The sequence below is a fragment of the Haplochromis burtoni genome, unplaced genomic scaffold (assembly GCF_018398535.1).
Source record: "Haplochromis burtoni strain Fernald_Lab_line unplaced genomic scaffold, NCSU_Asbu1 Contig_25, whole genome shotgun sequence".
NCBI lineage: Eukaryota > Metazoa > Chordata > Actinopteri > Cichliformes > Cichlidae > Haplochromis > Haplochromis burtoni.
In genome coordinates, this window is record NW_024582386.1 from 2,443,318 (window position 1) to 2,458,311 (window position 14,994).

At 42.7% G+C, this 14,994-nt stretch overlaps 1 protein-coding gene across 6 annotated transcripts in view; it reads left to right on the top strand.

Annotated features, from left to right (window-relative positions):
• Positions 1 to 14,994, top strand: part of ripor2 (RHO family interacting cell polarization regulator 2) — a 68,420-nt gene that overhangs the window by 18,808 nt on the left and 34,618 nt on the right. Inside the window, exon 1 of one of the 6 annotated variants that reach the window (XM_005917485.3) lies at positions 3 to 3,713. The exons of the other annotated variants lie outside the window; for them this stretch is intronic. The gene's annotated coding sequence lies outside the window, so the exon portion shown is untranslated. Of the gene's footprint in view, positions 1 to 2; positions 3,714 to 14,994 lie in introns of those variants that run through there. 6 annotated transcript variants of the gene reach the window in all.

A 14,994-nucleotide genomic window follows, 5' to 3' on the forward strand; every position in this document is an offset into this window, starting at 1 on the left:
GTGGAAGTTCTTCCATTCATAGTTTGTGTATATGAAAGGGTGTGTAGGTTTATGTGAACAGGGTATGCACCCACGTACGCTTGGCAGCTATACCCACACAGAAACAAGGTTTTAAAGTCAAAGAAGTCAGGAGACGCTGGCAGCCACCATAACAAGTGTGGAACAAGTATGTTTTAAGTGCAGTTTAAATCAGGGAGGGACTGACAGAGCTGGAGCACACCAGAGAAGGAAGGAGAAAGGAAAAAGCACTTCTTTTTTTAAACCTTGATTGAGGGCGTTATGTAACTGTTCCAGCTCATTTGTTTGCTTGTCTGCCTGTTTGTTAGCAAGATGACTCATTAAGTTCTGGACAGGTGCGCACGAGCATTTTACCTGAGGTGTTTTGCTTGGCAGAACTTAGAAGGGACAAACTTTTTAGAGCAAGTTGATTCATTAGCAATATAGGATAATATATTGGACAAAAACTGATTCAGATCCAGATTTTCCTTGATTGTGTAACTCAATTCGCGCATGTGGAGGAAATCTTTAGCCTTAGTTTAGGTATGCAGGCTTTTTTTAAAAACATATTGCTAGATGTGTGGTTTTGTTTGTATGTAACTGGTCTGCCTGGTCTATATGTTGTTCTCTTTGTGGTGTGCATGTACACGGAGGTAAATATAGCTGCTGGTCAGGGGCTGTTGATGACAGCCATAATTACAGGCTGGGCTGTCCAACAGCTGAGAGGAAGAGAGAGTGTGTGTGTGTGTTAGTGCTAATCGAGGAGCTCATGGAAACCAACTCTCTGGCTCTACTGGACCTGAGATTTAACAGCAAAATGCACAACACAAAGTACGAGCAAATAAAAATGTATTTGCTGAAAAGATGATTAAAAAATAGGGATGAACCGCTCGGCCACAGTTAGTGTGAAAGACGAAGGCTGAGTAATGATCGTGTTTGAGGTGAGTGGCTGCATTTATCTGGCAGGCTCAGGTGGGGAAAGTTCGCTGACAGCAGAACATATGGAGCTGCTAATGAGGAAGAGATGCCTTAGGGTGATAAAAACAATTCAGAAAGTTAGCATTATGTCGTTAAGCCAAATGGTGGCTTTATGGCTTCCCTTCAGACATAAACACTTTAAATCATCATCTGACTTTTAGCAAGAAATACAATAAGGACATTTCCTCCAAGTCGTTCCTCTAAACCTTTATCCGTCTTTCATTCATCCCTCCTCTCTGTCTGTATCTGTCATCATCGTTATGCAGCCTAATGGCCGGCATATGCATTTCCCATCAAGTAGAAATTAAATCAAGAATGACTTTGACGATTTGAGTCACTTTGTCAGCTCACTTTACAGATTCACAGTCATCTCATTTCTTCTGTTTCCCTAAAGCTACATTCGTGTCATGTCGAAATCACGCTCCAAGAAAGCTGTCCGTAAGGTCGATGGCTCAACGGGCTTTGATTTATGACTGAGCTAGCCTACTTCTGTCAGATTATGAGTTCTGTGGATTTCTCTACCTTTTTATCGATGTTTTAACAAGGAACTAATACACTCGGTGAATCACAGCTGAGCAGTCTGTGGTCACAAGTGAAAGGGTTCCCCTTCCTGCTGTAACTACTGCAGGACGCTGGTGAAATCAGCGATCCGTTCAGTTTAAAATTCTGCTAATAAAGATTGATTTGGGCATGTGTTACACTTTATTGCACACTTATCCAGGAAAGGTTTAAAGGACAGCAAACCCAGCTTTCCCTCCAATGCACTGTACAGCTGGCCGATCAGAAGTCCTGAAGACGGAAAGATGTGTTTTAAAGGTGTTTCTAACAATGTTTAGCCACCTTATGCATCTCTGTAGCCTCTTCTTGATTCTTTTAGACCTTGTGCCACTTATATCTGATCACAGCTTCTCACCCTAAAGAGCACCTTTGGTCTTTTTTTAAGAAAAGACAATAATTTAACACAAAATTAAAGAAACTGACCAATTTCCAACCTGCGTGAAAACCTCATGAACCCACCCTCTAAGATTAATCATATCGGTGAGTCGTTTTAAAAGTCCCTCTCTCTACTAAAAACCAAGCTGATGGATTAAAAGGGACAAGCCATTTTCTGCTCCCTTTGCTTCTTGGAAGGGTGAGCTGAATTGGATTTGTATGGACTCAGCGGAACAATGTATCCACTTATGGAGGGCAATTATGTTGGCAGGAGCACTTCACGACGAGTCGCTCTTCATAAGTCGTGCCACAGAAATGTATTTTCCCTCGGCCTCAAATAGCAGCACCTGCGCTTCATGCTGTTTGTAGCTTCTAAAGATGGAAGCGTTTGTCTTCTTCATGGTTCCCTCGCATGTAATTCGGTTAGTTTGCAGCTTGCTTTCCAAGGAAAAGACCTCCCAGCAAACCCCTATTGAGGCAAACAGGCTGACGAGGTGATTTGGAATAATCTGTTGGTGCTAAGATGTACATTCACGGGTAATTATATAATCAGTCGTACAACCTGACAATAAGAGAAATGAAACAGCGAGGCACTGGTGAAATGTTGCAGAATGAGGCATGAAATTATTTTAATTCCTTAAAGCTATGAAAGCTTCCTAAACATGATCCCACTGCTGTCCAGAGCGCACATGGAGATAATTCATAATCTAACTCAATACATTGTTCTATATTCTCTCTAATGTGAGTGTGCATGAACGCATCCCTATTAGTGAATGGTTTATGAAGTGCAGATCATATCCTGTAGCTGATAAACCTTTACAAACAGCATGTTTATGAAGGTCTTTCCTTTTAATTGCACATCACTAGCTTGGCACATATTTATTACACATATTTATATATAGAAATAATAAAAATGGTCATTTGGACTATTTATAGATCAAAATAAAAGAGAGACACTCCAAATAATTCCTCAGAGAGGGAAAAATGTTTCCTATTGGCTCTCAGTCTCCCCTTATTATCTGTGCCAAGTTTTTATTATCTACACTGTACACAGCAGATAAAACAGGGCAGCTTCACAGCATGCTGAGACATCAACCAATGCGCGTACAGTGCAGTAACCCTGTCTGATGTCTGTATGAGTGTTAGCTTGTAGATTATAGCCAATAAAAAGCACCAAAAGAAGTCTGCAAAATTGTGCAATAATATGATCTCAGCTGATATTGGCCACCTTTTGCAGGGTTATCAAGGTGAGATATTAAATAACAGAAGTATTCAGTCTTTGAAACTCACGATAATACAGCTCGTTCATTTTCGGAGATGGAGACAAAGGGAGAGACGCGTAAATGAATGCACGTACGGGCACCCCCACCGCCACACGATGGAGTTGGGGGTCATTCTTCAGCCGTGGTTAGGGTACAGAAAAGATCGACCCCGCCCTCCCCGTGACATCCTCCGCCTCTGATTGGCCGCCGCTGTTCAGGAGGAGCGCTGCAAACACAAACTGGAATGTGTGAGTGGGCTCAGTGTTTGCTCTGGTCGGAGCCGCGACGACTGTTCGTCGAGGTGGGGGGGGGGTGAAAAATAAAGCGACGATCATCCATCACTCATCCGGGCAGCTGGTCCGTCTCTCTGGGAATGAGATTTTCTGAACTGTCACTGAATCGGCGCTAAAACCCTCCGCGCAGAAAGCGAGAAATCACTTTTGTGTTTTTTATATATATATTTTTCTTACGCATGGATGGAGAGGCGCAGGTAGACGGTCGGAGACGCCGCTGAGGAGCCGCTGTCGTGAAGTTTTTCCAGAGGTGGGTTGAAGCATTGTTCGGTGCTACTTCACAGAGGGTTAAACCGGGAACAAAATAGGCTCGTAGTTTGGTGTGGTGCGCTCATTCAGGGGAACTCCTCTTTCCCCACTGTGGAGGAAGGCTGATTCCCCGGGGCACTGGGTTAGTGGATCAAGGCGACGCGTGAATTGATTTCACTGAGGATGGAGCTTAGTGGAGGATAAACGTACGGAAGCCTATAATAATTTTATTTTCAACCCCTTACATAAATCTCTTAGATCACATAATTAAACTTATAGAATAATAATTTGTTTTGGGGGCTTCACGCTTTTCTGAAAATAAACAACTTCAGGAAATTGAACTCCGACACTGTAAAACGGAGAGTATATTTAGCCTCGAACATGTGCGTGTGCGGCTCTTTGTGTCATGTGTCACTCTGTTCTTCTGACAGATGATCCGCTGTGATCAGTGTTGATTGGAAGCATGCAAACTAGGTTTAAAATTGCATTATCGCAGCATCCACACGTGTTGGGACTCAGTGCAAGTGAAATGCGAGAATCAGGCCAGTGATTTTTACAAATGCATCTCCGGGTTTGTTGGGGATGAGGCAGGGTCATAGGGCATCCATTGTCCACTGAAACCACCCACGGTGGATCTTCCAGCTGAACCAGAGCAGATAAATGGAACAGCAGCAGGGCTGAGGAGGAACTGTCTGTGAAGTGAGCCCTGACTGTTCTGTCAGAAGACATTGCCAGTAGTTAGCAGGTTTCTACCTGCCAGATTGCTGCTTCCTGGGCCCTCTAACCCAGAGGGATGCATGAATTTCCTCGAATTTTAAAAATCTAGCCCTGTTTAAAGGCTTTCCAACTGAGCTGACGTTATCTCTTCAGCTGCGTGTCCTCCAAGTTGATCAAAAGGTTCTTCAGGCAATCAGAAGTCTTCAGTTCAAAGCCATCTCCAGCACACATATAAATAACAACAAAACAACATGAAAATCGGCTGCCTATAAAACCACGCAGACGTCCATCCTGGCTGCTCATGCCGTTTCTGAGGAATAGGGCTTTCTTTTTTTTTTCAGGGCTAAATGCTCTTTCAGTGCAGCGCCAGGCTGACTTTGATATGGTTAAGTGGAAGTGCTTTGCTTCGCTGCCAGGCTGTTTGGGCCGTGGTTAAGCTGTTTGAAGGGGGCTGGAGACGAGGGGTAGGGTGTTTGTGCCAAGCTGAGATGGGCTGCGAGGATGCAGGACCAGCGTCTGTTCCCAGACTCTCACACATGCTCCCCCCCTCACCTTCTCTCCACTTTACCACAACCAGCTTTTCATTCCCCGCATCTGCTGCCTCAACCGTCCCTCCTTTTTCTCCCCCCTCTCTCTCTCCAGCTTTCACTTTCTGAGTCTCACACATGCAGGGGCAAGCACACCCACATGCACTCATTTCCTTCTCTTTCTCTCCAAAAGCCTCATTAAAGGAATTATGACTGTGTGGTTTGGAGGAAATTCAGAGGCTCTGTCATTTTGTTGGGTTTTCCCCTCAACTACCAAAACACAACACTGCAGCGTTGGTGTCAACTAAGTGGGACAGCTGCCAGTTTCACAGAGCCCAGAGATTTATTAGATGTCACTCTTCTTTAAATCTGACCAGAAGTTCAAAACCCAAAGATATTCAGTTCACTATCAGATAAAACAAGGAAGTATGGTTATGGTTTTGAAGCCGTTTCCAAAGAAAGTTTGGCATTGTTGCTTGGAAAAAAATCTAACCATCTCAAGTTAGTGTCGATGATCAACATTATTTTTTATTAAGCAGCAGCCCTCTAACACCATTTCAAAAATCGAAACCAAGCCCAAACTCTTGGCAAAGTTTTAATTTAATTGCTGTTAATTTTAGTGAACTGTAATTATCTTGTCAACTTATCAAACTATTCAAATAAGGTTTTGAAGTTTTGTTTGTAGTGCTGCAGAGAATATTTCTTTGTGATGGTTTTTTGTATCGTTATGAAGATATTAAAGAAATATTAGTCATAAAAACCAATAAATCTGATAATAGGTTGTATTTCAAAACCAAAAGAGAGAGCTAGTTTACTACATAGACTGTATATAGATGATGTAACTAACATGACATCACCCATTTGTTTAGAAATACTGTTTTGAAGCTTAAAATTTGAAAATCTGGACGACTCAAACTTGTATTGGTTTGTTTGTTTGTTTGTTTTTATGAGTGTCTGTAAGTGAATGAGAGGCTAAACCTGGCAAGTTATCAGCAACCACTAGCTAGCTGGGCTAACAAAGTCTGCGTGTTACTTACTGTGATCTAAAATAAGAAGTTAGTTTCACTGAGACAACAGCAAACACAGGCTACCCTAAGCATCCACGTTCTGGATAATGCCAAACTTTAAGCTTTATGCAGTAAAAAATAGTCACCCCTGTACAGTTATTAACAAAAGTGATCATTCAAGTGGCCATTTAAGGAACTACACGTTTCGGCACTTGTTCATTGGCTTCTTTTTCAGCTCTGGGATCACTTTCATACTTCAGGGCTAAAAGCAAATCTTTAAATCAACGTATTGGTCACTATGCTGATTTTTCTACCATGGTGTGACCTCACTGACCGCCTCATGTAGATACTTCAACAGAAGCGCATTATAAAGGTTATGCAAATGCCAAAACAGGATAAGCATGACCTGGTAGTCCATTGTGAACACAGTATTTTAGTGCTTTTAAGTCTATCAGCGTCTCACACATGGCACACTTGACCTTTTTCTTCCTAAGTACACCCACTTGTACTTCTCAGGAATATTGCTTGTGTGGGTGTGTCTGTGTGTGTGTGTGTGTGGGTGGGTGCTTGTATTCACTGCATGCACCTACATATGTTTTTCCATCTGTGCGCATATATGTGGTTTTTTGGGGGGAAACGAAGGCCTTGCATTCTTACAGGAGGAGTGCCTCCTTGAAGTTTTCACAGCTGATAGTTATTTCTTAAGGACCGTAGGCTGCAGAAAGTTAAAGCTCTCCAAGTCCCAGTGGAAGGAAATGAATCCAATTGGAGTCTTTTGACGCCCTGAACGCTCTGAAGAAGTTTGATATTGAGGACGACTTGAAGAATAAAGTCTCAAAACTCCTGCTGAGTTCATCCTGACTTCCATTTTTAACCTGCGTCTGGGAAGCTGCTGTGATACAAACCGTGACTTGCAAGAGGCAGATTTTTTTTTTCCGGTCCTTTGATGAAACTTGAATGCTCCCTGTGGAGAAAATGGGTCATTCTGATCACTGGTATACTGTAGATGACAGTTGTTTTCAGAGTACATCCAGTCTAGTGTTATTTTAGTAACAGTGTCTTTGTAACTTTCCAAAGTTTAGCAGAAATGTCTGTTTGTGTAAAGAGCTTCATCACATGCTGAGCTAACTGAGATAAACCTCCATTTAGGATGTGGAGTGAGATAAAGCTGCCAGCTGTAAGTCAGAGGTTATCTCAGGATGATAGTCTTATTAGGCTGTTCCAACATGCCTGGCCCTACAATCACTGCCTCCTCAGAGGGGGTGTGTGGGAGGTTTTTCATGTTAGCTGGGAACTCTGGTGTCAAGAAGGTGGGTCATAAGCTGTTACACTGGGGTTAAGTGGTATGTGGAGGGGGTGGAGGGTTGACTGAGGCAGAGGGAAGGGATCAGCTGGAAGGAATGAGGAGTGGTGGAGGGTGATGGTATCCTCAGGGAAGGTGGGGGGGGTGGGGTCAGATGAGATAAGAGAGGAACTTTAAGTTGGAGAGGAAGAGTCACTACTGGAGGTCACTTTGATGGTGGTTACACCACGATTAGCAGATAGACTTTTTTTTTTGAAAAGTCGCTCAGTTATTGATGTCGTATCGCTTTACGTTTATATTTACAATTTCATTTTTGACTAATTATTTATTTTGCAGAACTTAAATTCTCACCAGCCTCAGCTGGACGTCCTGCCAGATCAAACATCGTGAGGTAATGATGCCTAAAATGTCACTGACGTCTAGGTCACTCCCTGACAGCTTTGATGGGTGTCCATCCTGGGCTTTCTAGGAAGGGAGAGCTTGTTTAGAAGAATTTCATGTACCACAAGGTGGGATTGTACTTTCACCTTAAAATGGACCTGCTATACTTTTTCTTTCTTCTGTCATATAAACGGATGGGTATCCTTAAGGTTTTGATGGTACTAGTGCTCGGTAGTGTTGGGCGGATTGATCCAAATATTGATTGTATTGATACCAAGTCGGTATCGGTATCAGATTGATACTAGCCTGGTGAGATTGATTTTTAACTTTAGGTTCCGCTCTTGTTTGCAGTGCTGTGGTTTCGGCAAAGACTAAACAGCCAGGTCACCGGACTCGCCGCTCCTGTGTCAGCGCAGAGCAGACACACTTCCCCCTCCCCCCTCTTGTGTTTAGATGTTGCCGTCACGTGACGTGACTTAGACACACAAAGCAAACAAACAAGCAAGTTGCTCACTCAGGTTCATCAGCACAGAGAAAATGCAATAGAAGAAAGAGGAAGAGTAGCGCCCTGTGGCTGTATTTTCAAGTCGAAAATGAGACAGCAGCAAAATGTGGGATTTGTAGAAAGCTTGTCAGGTAAACACTACCAATTTATATAAACATAAAAAAACATATAAAATTATTTATGGAAAAGTATTGGTATCGGCGATACTGGCCCATATTTACTTGGTATCGCATCGATACCAAAATATGCAGTATCGCACACCACTACTTATCAGTAGTAATAAATTAAGAAATTCGTAATTTCTCCAATACCAAATGCCATAAATGGGGGTTAATACTTATACCCATTTAATTCCGCTTTTCGCAACCATAGATGACTTTAAGAAAATCTGATCACAGAGCCGCATTAGTTTGATTTAAAGCACAAGAGGATGATTGTTGGACACTGTGACGGTCTGGAAGCTCATAAAAATATGGAATATAACATCAATATAGTAAAACCTTAATCTTGTGTAGTTTTTAGTCAACTGTATTAAAAGCAGACATGCTGCATTAACCTTTTTATATAAATAATACGATCAGCGTTCATTGGTTTGTGTCTGAGGGCCTGATGGGAGTTTGAGGTGGACACCACGGCCCCTCTGACAGTCTGCTTCATTACAGCGACTCAGTTTTTGCCTCCTGTGACCATTTTCAGTCACAGTGTCACAGCAGCGTTTGTCTTTTCTTTCACTCTGCTTCACTCGTCCCTCTAAGAGAGACACTGAAACCAGTGCTGGCTTATTAATGAGCGGAGCTACAGTAAGATTAGCCTATAGAATCGCTACAGAGGACTGAGCTGCCTAAAGACACATCAGAGCTCTTTAGGCCAGTGTTGAGAACAGTGCGGCTTAAACACAATGACTGTGGATAATAGTGCAGAAGCGCCAACCTGTTATATCCCATTAAAGTCACAACACACACAAACACACAGGCTTGTGTGTACTTTTCTTTGTATGTTTTTGTTTTTGTTTTTCTCCTGACCGCACGAGTAAGAAGTGGTGATGTATGAAAAATGGAAAACCGGAAAAATTATGTGCCACTAATGGACCTAATAAGTGTCCAGCTCCGTGTGTGTGTATGTGGGGGGGCATCAATCAGGCTGAGTGCTTGCTCGGCATCCCTTTGGGTTTTCCATCTATATTATTGTGTTTTTCTATCAGTTTCCCTCCATCCTTCCTTTCTCTGGCACTTTCTCCACCCTCCTCCACCACATCTATTTACCCCCCTGTCCTTTCTGTGCCCTCCTGCGTAGATGCAGATGAGGAATTTATGGTAGGGTGTTTGAACCCATTCTCACCCCCTCCTCCTGTTGTTTCTGAGCAGATCAGCTTGGCGTGTGTCTGTCTGAGGTGTTCCCCATTAATCCTCCCCCACATCTGCGTTACTGTTCTGTGAGGTGTGCACCACATGCTGCATGCTCTGCACGAGACGTCATGGGAGAGCCATGATATCAGACACACTGGCACACACACACACACACACCTCTGGCCGCAGCAGTTGGTAGTAGCAGCGTTATGATTGTCATAAGCGTTTTAGCGTCCTAAGCTGATAATCTGTCTGTTTTGGTGTTTGATGTGCTTCCTCTGCAGCAGTCCAGCAGCTGGATGACACTCTGTTGGTTCACGTCTGTGTGTGTGTCGTGATCTTTTCATGTCTGGGTCTTTGTTTTGACAGCATGACAACATGAGGCTAACAGATTGGTGGCACATCCGGTGCCAGCAGTCCTGACAGTTTTCTTCATAGTTACTGATAGAAAGTCGTGCATGAGCTGTCAGCGTTTCTGGCCTACCAGGGTGATGAAACCCTTTTTTTCCCGCATGCGTGTGATTACATCTCGTCACAGACATCTTTGCAACTTAAGGCATCCTGAAGTGGGCGTTTCCATTACTCAGCTGCTTGAGGGCGTCTGTGACACACAGCTGTGCGGTGACAGATGACTTAAGAAGGTGGAGAAGGGGTTGGAGTGTGTAACTCCTTCGTCCTGAGGGGAATCGTTGTAAGGATGACTGAAACCTGCTACTCAAAATACGTTCAGTGTGGTAATGATGTTTTTTTGACATTACAACAGCTGAGAATGCAGTTATCTTTGAACTGATTGTTAAAAATCTATTCAGCATTTTAGGAGAACTGAACTGCACACATGGGGAGGATAGCTATGGTTTTAGGAAGAAAACCAGGCTGGAAGCTGAGGGAAATCAAGTTGGATTATGGGAATTGTGGGATCTGATAATCCCGTGGATGTAAGAAAATACTGGCATTACATACAATATCTTTCTCTGCAATATATATTAGGAGATTTTTTTTTTAACTCTTGCTGCAATAGGACAGGAAAGACGTGCTGTAAATGGCCTCGGGGTGCATTCAAGCCCAAGGCCTCTGCATTAGCTTTATCCATGGCTTTATCACCCGCTCTACCCAGTGAGCTAAACCAGCGCTCCTGCTTTTAGTTTACTTAAAATCATGACTTGATTTATAGATTTAAAAAATCCATCAGCCTTCAGAGTGTTTCATCTATGCTCATGATTCTTACAAGTCTTTCAGACTGCGATTGTTGCAACTCTAGCTCAGGAGGTTCAGCAGGTTGTCCTCCAGTCTGGTGACTGATCCTCGGCTCCTCCGCTCTGCATGTCTAAGTAGTGTAAAAGTTCTTTAAGTGGTCAGTGGCACCATTTACCATCAATAAATAATCAGCAGCTGAGAAAGGTCAGAGAGTTTTTCCTTCCCTCGTAAATGTTTTGCCTTCTAACTGCATTGGCTAAAGTGCTAATGTATCAAAGACATAAAATTCGGCGCTGTTGACCTTTAGCGCACGCGCTCACCTCTCTCCTGCTCATCCTCTGCTTCAGGCTGCAGATAAAAGCTGCCGCACTATAATAAAAAAGAAGAAATCATAAAATAAATGTCAGTAATCCGTACAGGAGATCACAGCTGGACCAGATGTGGGCTTTGTGAAACATCTGTGCGTGGAGAGGCTTGGGTGTGAGCAGGTGAGCGAGTTCATGCGATGCCTGGTGCGATGGATGGTGATGCAGCGTCTCTGCTGCCTGTCTGTAGCATCTGCAGCACCATCCACGCGCTTCTCTGTGAGCGTCTGAGTCATCTTTTCGCTTTTGTTGTCATACAGCGACTCTCTGAGCTACACCCAGTACCAAAACTTTAACACGTCACACATCAGCACATAAACAGACCCATGTATTATAGCGTTCACTGGTTGTAAAAGCTGCCCTGCTCCTTACTGAATCTTATTATAAGCAGTGCAGAAATCTCCACGTTAACTTGAAGTATCCAACTGTGAAATAACACTTTAGAGGGAAAGGAAAGTTCTCCTCTTCAGTGTGTTTCTGCACCAGAGAAAGTTGCTTTCAGGGACATGATGTTCTTTTTCTGTCATTTTCCATTAGCCTTTTTTTATTTTTATTTTTTAAATCCCGCACAGTGTGATTTTTCTCTTTCATTCAGCCGCTGAGTAAGTTTTTGTGTCGTTAACATTATAGTAATGGCTAACTCAAGGCAACAGGAGGAATGAATGGAACAGAAATCCACCATGACTTCTGTTTGTGAAATACACCCACAGATTTGAATGCATTGCTGGTAAGAGAGAGAGAGGGAGAGTATGGGCATATGGTTGTATTATGAAACAAATATAGCCAGAAAGCATGTGCTTTATGGATGTAGGTCATGTTTTGCTTGTTTTCTTAGAGAAAATGTGGTCAGATGTTGCATAAATTTCTTTTTTCTCCTAAGCAATATATCACTGTGTGCAGTTTTTTACCCTATTAAACATTAATAAGCAGTGATAACTCTGGTCAGCAGGCCTGATCTCGGCCCGTTGTTAGTAATAAGTCCAGAGAAATGTTGCACCTCACAGCTGACACAGTGGCAAACCCTGTCGCTGACTGGCTGATTCACACATGGCTGTGCGATACTCTGAGATCGTGTTACCACAGCAGCTGCCAGCGGTGAAAACATTGTTGTCTTTTCCCACTGAAAATAACAAATGGAGCTGAAATAAGCTGAATAATCCTGTTTTGTATGGTAACTGCATTCCAGCGCTGCGGCATAGGTGGCCACTTTCAGTCGGAGCCATCGCATGACGGACAAATCAAAGGACCAGAGGAAGCAGGGAACGGGTTCTCATGCTGACACACATTCAGAGCGCACTGATATGTTAATCAAGCGTACCTTTTTATTTACATGTAGAAGAAGACAACGTGGGGCTTAATCTTCTGCGCAGCTCCCCTTTTTTGATTTCGAGGAAAATGTTTTCGCTCTCTTGCTGTGCCGATAGATCAGTCGGCGTCATGAAGAACAAACACCTGGTTAAAACATATGTAGCCTTTTTTTTTTCTTTGTCAGAGCGTAGGGTGTTGTTGTTAAGACGCAGCGTTTCCTGTCCGTGCCATCTGTGTCATTTCTGACTAAGCATCACAGATGGGTGGGTTTATTAATACTCTGCAATCAAGTTAGGTGAGCTTGTATGAGCTCGGCGGCAAACGCACTGTGGCTGTGCTGTTGAGGTACTTCATTTTGTTGCAGCATTCAGTGATTTTTGACTGAATCTTCTAGATCATTAATCTGGATGCATTCACTGTTAAGGCTTACAGTGATTGCAGCACGACCCTCCTGCTGAAATGCCTGAATGTAACCTCAGGCCCGACACGCCTCAGTTAATCTGGTCAAATTCCACTTCATATCCTGCTCTTAATTTTTCCCGTGCGCCGTGAGGACCCTGATGACTTATAATTGGAGTGGAGTGACCAAATTCGCATCTTACTGATTTTTTTTGGGCAGATTTTGACGCACACACTGGTGTCTGAAGCGGCGCAGGTGTCTTTAAATGTTGTGAAAAGGTGGAGAGAAATGATCTTTGACTTTTCTGACAGATATAAATAAATCTATTAATAACTGATTAGTTCACACATCGATAAATCGGGAATAGATCGGGTCGATATGGACTTAAAATACCTGCCAGTGCTGTGCTTCCGTGGTGAGTTTATCTGCTGCATCATTTCTGACCTGTCTTGACTTTCATGTGATAGAGCTGACATTGGCCTCCCCCCTCTCTACACACTAAACACATACACACACACACACACACACAACACACACACACACACACACACACACACACACACACACACACACACACACACACACACACACACACACACACACACACACACACACACACACACACACACAGGCCACCACAGTACCGTCACGTCCTGTCTGCACTGCATCCAGTTCCCAGTCTTTCCCACAATAAAGCGTTTGACTGCATCAGATGACTGAGTCGACTCTCAGCTGATTCTGTTTATTATTTATAGGGTCCAGATCAGTTCAGTGATGACCTGGTAAAGCTTTTTTCCCTTTTTTTTTAAGTAAATCCGTCACCATGGGAGGATGACTAAGATCAGTCTGACTAATTAGGTCAGGATTTCAGGCAGAGACTATTTTTGGTCAGAAGAAGTGATACGAGTAAAGAGAAGTCAGTCTTTCTTATTGAGAAGGGAAGCATCGGTTTATCATCAGCCATGTTAGCACTGGCTGAAATTCACTCTGCGTGTGTGTGTGTGTGTGTGTGTGTGTGTGTGTGTGTGTGTGTGTGTGTGTGTGTGTGTGTGTGTGTGTGTGTGTGTGACGCTGCAGATAAGATAACATCCACAATTATCAGTGAGTGATATCTGTTTTATAACATCAGGTTTACGTTGGCTAAATCTTTAAAAATAGTTTGATGAAGAATCGCTGCACTTTAACATTTTCCTTTAACAAATAAGGAATAAACAGCAAGAAAAACATGTTGTTATCGTTCCAGCATCCGTAAAAACGGCTTATTTGTTGTTGTCCTGGTATAAATTTGATTTAAAAAGAATCAGTGCGAGCTATCTCCCTAATCGGAGCTCTTGTGGAAGCTTCCTGTTGAATAGTCTCACTGCTCGCTCCAAACAAATCGATTCCCTGAACAAACTGAGTTAGTCTGTGTTGTTTTACATGCGTGTTTGGGTGTCATGTTGAACATTTATGTTCTTTCTGGAATTTCCACCATTGTGGCCGTTCAAAGAGATAGCTGAGGGGGGAAAAAAGAGCCCTGTGAGCACATGTGGAGACGACTCACCAGGTACCAGCATCACACACGAAGTTTTTGTTTCTTTTCTTTTCTCTGTGTGACGGATTCCTGGAATCACAGGCTGGTGACTCTGAAATGGTGTTTATGATCCTGCACATGATGGTCAGTCATAACAGCGTCAATCTTTCGTTTCAGGTTCAAAGCTTTTTACAAATTCCCATTTGTCCCACAGTCGTGTTATTTACTACACCTTCCTCCTTCTTTCTGGATGTGAGGGTTCGTATAACATGCTGGTGAGATTGGATTACACAAACTAGAGATTTATACCTGTCGTCTACAAGTTTAAATTTCTCTATTATCTCTATATATTTATCATCAGAAAATAAAATAATTGAATATATAAATATTCGTCTTAAGTAAACATTAACATAAAACTTTATAGGGGACCTAATATGTTAATTTCTAGGTAGCAGAATGAGTTCAGATGACTGAATATGAAAACCATATTTAATCCATATTTATTTTGCTGGCCATATTTAAATTACCTCCTCTGCTCTTTTAATCAAAGTTTCTTCTGATTGGCTGCCCCTCTTTTACTTCTTAGTTTTATACATATTGGGCTTTAAATTATGTTTTGTTTTTTTTTTGTGTTCATTATGGTAACACCTGGTTTTGGACCCCTTTCACTTTAAGGACATGGACCCTTTAACCAGCTTTCTTGTGATTGGCTGCAC